The following is a 6,847-nucleotide window of genomic DNA, read 5'->3' as shown; positions in this document are numbered from 1 at the left end:
TCAGTGCGCAGGCGCGGCATACTTCCAAGCAGCGGTGTGGAATCACAGATAGACACAGTTATTTGAAGTAAACATAGTAAAGATAAGGAGACATCAATTTATTAGTTTGATCCATATAATGAGGGTGGGAGCGGAGGGCACGTAATCCCTCATCGTAACTCCTCATAAAATACAGATCAAACTTCAAACTGGTAAGTTCTCGTCTAATCTTACTATTTTACTTCGGAGTCACGTGAGTGACTACGTGAAGACTTCAAAGCTCTGTGATTTCAAACCGTGTAACAGTTCATACTTCACTCGCTGCCGAAGTCATTCGAGGGAGGAAGTATGTTATCGTAATCAACCATGAATCTGTTTGTAAAAACAATAATGGTGTTATTAACTACAACAAGACCAATTGCTCCCCCGGGCTTAAATTATATATTTTTTGCAGATTCTTTTTCTGCAAACGATACAGGTTCTGTCAGTGGTTTGTTATAAAAGTTTGGAACGTATACTCCCTAGACCACCCTGCAGTAGCCAGGATGTGGTCCATAGGCTCGTCCATCCTCTTAGTTACTGACGTGGAAGCTGTTCTGGTGGAATAAGATTTTATACACGTTAGTATTTACTCCAGCAACTCCCAGTACCTGCTTGAGCCACTAGAGATAGTTTAGCTCGTCACCCGACCATGAGGTTTCCTGTGGCTGACCCATAAGGCTTTTTCCTCTCCCTCGGTATTCCTTATTGTGTCGATCTCTAAGTGGGTCATGACACATAAAATGTGGTTCAGGTGGGTATGCCCGGAATTTCATGACTGGACCTGATGTTCCTGGTCTGTTCTGTTTGGCCAACCCTTGAATGGGCATGTGACACTATCTGGTGTTATAACCATGTTGTCCCATCGCAGTAGATGGGAGAGCTGGCTCTTTGTGTTGATGTAAGGCCACCAGCATGTCCATCTTCAGGGTAGGCTGTTCCAGGGTGAGTGACCTGGCTGGTGATCATCCCCTAAGGTATGTCAGGATTTCACTGACATCCCAATTTGGGTGTACCTATTTCTGGGGAATGGATTGATATACCTCTCCTGTATCTGATCACCAGTGAGCGGTACCCAAGTTGAGTAGGCTAACAGAACATGTCCTTCATTGTGGTGAAGACCTGCCAGGAGCTCCAGTACAGTTTTTTGTTATAGTTGAATGTGTAATTCCTGTTTTGGAAACAGTGTACCATTTCTTGATGCTCCTCAGGTATGTTCCCTAGGATATGCGACGGAATGCTGTCATCAGGTTGATAGTGCTCCTGATCCAAGCACAGCAATGGTCTTCCCAATTCTGCAATTCTTTTAATGACCATGTCGAGGATCACTGGGAACCATGCTTGTGGACTTGGTCCACTGTAATTTGCGTAGTACCCGACTGATGAAGCCGTAGTACCTATTGAAGAGGTAGAAGGAAAGGAAAACATAGAGATTAAGTTCCCCCCCACCCCTCAATACGCGGGAATGTCTCCATTGCCGCTGCCTTGAGATTGGTTTCATGTGACGTAAGTTAGTACGTGGTGATTTAATTGGATATAAGGAATCGATATCTGGTGTCCATATTGCTTAGTGATTTCAGCAAATATTTTTGGTTTAAATGTATGTTTACAGTATTTAGCTCACCTGATAGGTGAGTTACTGATGGTCAAACATGTTTGACGACATACGGTTTCCAATTGTTAATAAATTGTCCCCTAATATCGATGTTCTCCGCCCAAGTGGTTTGGTACATGCCACCACTGATGTTGTTATCTTATAAACGAACATGCAAATTTGGTGGATTACTGAGCAAATGCTTCACTAGAATTAAGTAAGTTAATATATAACATGTTTAAGTCAATTCATATTGGCATTAAGTATTACAAGCTCAGTAACACATCAGGACACATAAGATGTTACTCAAAACAGGTGGAAGTGTACAACCATAATCCTTCCTGCCGATAAATTCCATGATAACACTACAGATTAATCCATTTGCCCCCATATTACAGGTATGGAGATAGTTTTGAACACTAGTATCTCAGCTCATAGGAAAGGTACAAAGTTCAGTAGCTGGTAATGCTGCTATATCCCAATTACTTTGCCACGTAGTTGATTGGTGGTTAATGCACCATGACTGATAGTCTTAATGAATACCAGATAACAACGTTGTGGATGGTCAACGTAAATATCTGGATATATATTTTGTGCACCGTTCCCAGAGGCACTGCAATACTGGGTCGATGCGTGGAGTGGACGGAGCAAGCCCCTATTCCATCTCCCTGTTCCAAAATTCAATTTAATATATGGTCCCTAGATAAGGGACGTATCAGATTATTAAACTGATAAGAACAGATACTACACTTGATCTTAGCCAAAAGGCCGAGAAGCGATGCAGCTAAAGCTGTATCCAAGGATAGTTTGTCGTTAATATATAGACATGCCATGACGGAATGTTTCTAAGTGTCAGGGCTAGTTGATTCTGGATAACTTTGACTTAAATGCCGCAACGCTCATCATGGTTACTCCATCCAGGTAATTGCGGTATATCCGAAACTTATATGAGAAGGTACTGAATAGTGTGCATCTTCAAGGTCGATGTCTACCATAAAGTATCCTTGGATCCATGGTAGTAGTTACAAATCCCATGAATGGGTATACCTGGTGAAATACTCAAGTGGTTTATCAACGATGGTGCGACATTCACCATCGTGGGAGGGTAGACCACTTGGGGTGCTTGCTGAATTGGTGGCAAGATATTAATTCTATTCCCCTTGTATTTATTTTTTGGTATATAACTACCAAGAGTGATAGCTTCCTAACCAGACGTGATTCATCCACCCCTTGTTAGTACAACCCTTAACCTTTATGTGATGGTAGGAACCATACTTATCTGTCTTCATTGTTGTTTTCTTCGGTTTATGGTTCCTTGTTCTTGTAGGGACGATGTTTGTTGGGGGGTGGCACATTTTCCCCTGGGGCCTGCTCTGGGCCGTGGCCTAAAATGCTACAGGTTTGGCATGCAGGCCCCGAGCTTTCACCAGTACCATGAGGTAGACGCCCCTGGTGGACACGTAGAGGTACTGCTGTCTGGTTTAGTGTGGTGCTCATTCCAGACTCTGCCCTCTTGTGCCGAATAGTTTGAACACTTCGTCCAGTTTTTTAGGACTGGTTTGGTAAGTGCCAGGTAGCAGGATCTGTGCTTATGAGGTCGGCGTTCTCATAGTCCTGTTAATTTCATAGATTGAGGGCAGGTTTGTGAGTTCATTTCAGAAGTTATGAGGTATACCGTTGAACAGTAGGGTCAGGTGTTTTGCCATACTACCCTGCCCTTCTGGAATGAGCAGGTGGACATGATAGCCGACGTCAGGGTACCAAATGCATTTTTAAAATATTTAGGTTAAATGCGCTGCTCAATGTATCCCCCAATAATGGCGGGCACTTTGAGTAAATGCAATTTAGGGGAGGCGTGATAAAACCAACGCCTCATGGCTACCTGTCTTGGAGAGGTTTTTTGGAAAAGACAGGTAGTAAGCTGGCCATCAGTTGAGACTGAAAAGCCATCTCGCTAGTGGTGGAGCCACATAGCGGCCACACCCAGCAGCTCTTCCTGATCCTGTACCTCAAGCATACTCCCGATATTGTTCAGCCAGTGACCCCTCTTCATGACCAGCCCAGCCACTGGTCACCCCAAAGCTAACCACACTAAGGAGGAAGCGATGGGCAGTGCCTAGGCACTGTGGAGGGTATGCCTGAACCCTCCAGCGAGACTGCCCCTCACGTAGCGTGTCTCGCAGGAGCTCCTGCTCCAGGAGCCGCTCCAGCGGCTCAGGCGGCTGTCTCTCTCCCTGCGGGTGGAGAGACGTCCCCTCCGACAAGTCGGAAGCCACCGGCCGGATGCCTCTTCGGATGGCTGAACATCCAGCCCGCAGCTCAGGCACTAGCGGGACTGGCTTCGGCGCGGTGTGGGGATAGCGGAACGCCCGGTTAAATGTTCCTACCGCCTTCTTCTGGAGCTTTTGTGCCTTGTAGTAGCGAGAGCGCCCCTCAAGCAGCGCGTCTCGCAGGCACCTGCACCGAGAGCCGCTCCAGCGGCTCAGGCGGCTCTCTCTCCCCCCGTGCGGGTGGAGAGACGTCCCGTCCCAAATCGGGAACACCTGCCGGATGCCTCTTCGGGTGGCTATACATCCAGCCCGCTAGCGGGCTGGGCTCGGCACGGTGTCGGGGAATAGAGGAACACCGGGTCGCTCCTACCGCCTGTTGCTGCCCCCCTTCCCCCCGACGGGAAACGTTCCTCCTCGAACGGGGGACAGTTTTGTTCCAGAGCCTTTTTCTCTGCCTGTAAAACACAAGCAGAAAAAGGGGCTCCCCTGTAAAAGAAACCCGACCTCAGGATACTTACCTGACGGTCCGTTTCTCTGTTGCGGGAGTGCCTAGCTCCCGCTGCCGCTGTTCCACTGCTGGCGTAATGCCGCGCCTGCGCACTGAGCGGGTTCTTCACGTAGTCACTCACGTGACTCCGAAGTAAAATTAGTTTTGTAAAGAAAAATATCACATCTTCTTCTGTTCTGCAGGAGGTGCATTAGACATGGTTTTATTAGCATTCAAATGGGTTCATTATTACCACTAAGTAAATACATTTTTTATTTTTTGTTATTACATTACTTATTACTTAATTACTTATTATAATTACTCGTACATGGACAATAAGTATTAACCTTATTTTTCGTGCTATCCAGGCAGAACAACTGTTAAGAGTTAGGAGTTAAGTGCGTTAATTCTCATACCTTCTGGCAATGAAACAATGAAATTCTTACTTTCACGGGCCTATTAACACAATAACACACAAATAGTAAAACAATAAATTAATCATCAGTAATACTCGGATGCCAGACCATATTAGTCCAAAGCCAGAGTACATAGTGCAACATGGTGGCCGATTAGGAAAAGAGGAGATGCAACGAGACCTGGGTGTCATGGTACACCAGTCATTGAAAGTAGGCATGCAGGTGCAGCAGGCAGTGAAGAAAGCAAATGGTATGTTAGCATTCCTTGGCTTTCGACACTGCTTGAGACTTTGCTCCTGTTTTTAGTGCTTTTAATGTTTTTTAATTTTTATCGTTTTTAGTCCTTCGTTTAAGGTTTTGTATTGTCATGTAATAATTTCTTGTCCATGATCAGTCATGTACAGCACTTTGTTGCAACTGTGGTTGTTTTAAAGTACTCTATAAATAAAGTTATTATTATTATTATTATTATTATTATTATTATTATTCATAGCAAAAGGATTTGAGTATAAGAGCAGGGAGGTTCTACTGCAGTTGTACAGGGTCTTGGTGAGACCACACCTGGAGTATTGTGTACAGTTTTGGTCTCCTAATCTGAGAAAAGGCATTCTTGCCATAGAGGGAGTACAGAGAAGGTTCACCAGACTGATTCCTGGGATGTCAGGACTTTCATATGAAGAAAGACTGGATAGACTCGGCTTGTACTCGCTAGAATTTAGAAGACTGAGGGGGGATCTTATAGAAACTTACAAAATTCTTAAGGGGTTGGACAGGCTAGATGCAGGCAGATTGTTCCCGATGTTGGGGAAGTCCAGAACAAGGGGTCACAGTTTAAGGATAAGGGGGACACATTTTTTAGGACCGAGATGAGAAAAACATTTTTCACACAGAGAGTGGTGAATCTGTGGAATTCTCTGCCACAGAAGGTAGTTGAGGCCAGTTCATTGGCTATATTTAAGAGGGAGTTAGATGTGGCCCTTGTGGCTAAAGGGATCAGGGGGTATGGAGAGAAGGCAGGTACAGGATACTGAGTTGGATGATCAGCCATGATCATATTGAATGGCGGTGCAGGCTCGAAGGGCCGAATGACCTACTCCTGCACCTATTTTCTATGTTTCTATGTTTAACATAGTCCACATTAGATCATTGCTGCTCAGAGGGGGTTGTGGTTGGCGTTGTGCAGTGTGGTTCAAGAACCTGACGGTTACTGGGAATCAATCACAATCACAATCACAATCACAATCACAATAATACTTTATTAGCCAAGTATGTTTTGCAACATACGAGGAATTTCATTTGCCAAGTCAGTCATACAAATAAAAAGCAAGGAACACACAAAACACATTTGAACATAAACATCCACCACAGTGACTCCTCCACATTCCTCACTGTGATGGAAGGTGAAAAAAAGTTCAAATCTCTTCCCTTCTTTGTTCTCCCGCGGTCAGGGGCCTCGAGCCCTCCGTTGACGGGACGATCGTGACTCCCGTGGCCAGCGGGGTTTGGGCCCTCCGCATTGGGTTGATCAGCTCCTGCATCGGGGGGATGTGAGCTTCCCCGCGCCAGCGATCGGACCCCGCGTCGGGGCTGGTCGAGCCTCTGCGTCGTTGGAGCTTCTGACTGGCCTCTCCCGAGACTGAGAGCTCACGATGGTAAAGTCCACAGGCCGCGGTTGGAGCGATCCCAGGCAAGGGATCGGTTCCGATGTTGTGTCCACGCCCCACGGTGGGGCTTAAAGTCAGTCCGAGGAGGCCTCCACCTCCATCGATTTAGGCCGCAGAGCAACCGGAGAATGTGATCCGGAAAACAATCGCATCTCCAGCAAGGTAAGAAATGGGAAAAAAGTTTCCCCCGACCCCCGACCCCCTCCCCCCTCCCCCCACATTAAACAAACCGGACAACATTTACACAGACTTCTTCAGGGTCTGATCAGATATATCCGAGGACATTGCAGAAAATGAGAGAGGAAATTGCAGGAGCCCTGGTTGAAATTTACGAGTCGTCCTTAAATACAGGAGAGGTGCCGGAAGACTGGAGGGTGGCAAATGTTGTGTCTCTTTTC

General features: G+C 46.0%; 1 non-coding gene across 1 annotated transcript; it reads right to left on the bottom strand.

Annotated features, from left to right (window-relative positions):
* Positions 1 to 2,200: 2,200 nt before the first annotated feature.
* Positions 2,201 to 2,392, bottom strand: LOC116983127. The gene has a single exon (XR_004414618.1). It is a non-coding gene; the product is annotated as a U2 spliceosomal RNA (small nuclear RNA).
* Positions 2,393 to 6,847: the final 4,455 nt, after the last annotated feature.

The sequence above is a fragment of the Amblyraja radiata genome, chromosome 1 (genome assembly GCF_010909765.2).
Source record: "Amblyraja radiata isolate CabotCenter1 chromosome 1, sAmbRad1.1.pri, whole genome shotgun sequence".
Classification (NCBI taxonomy): Eukaryota; Metazoa; Chordata; class Chondrichthyes; order Rajiformes; family Rajidae; genus Amblyraja; species Amblyraja radiata.
Note: the sequence above shows the minus strand (reverse complement) of the source record. Positions and strands in the feature narration are given on the sequence as shown.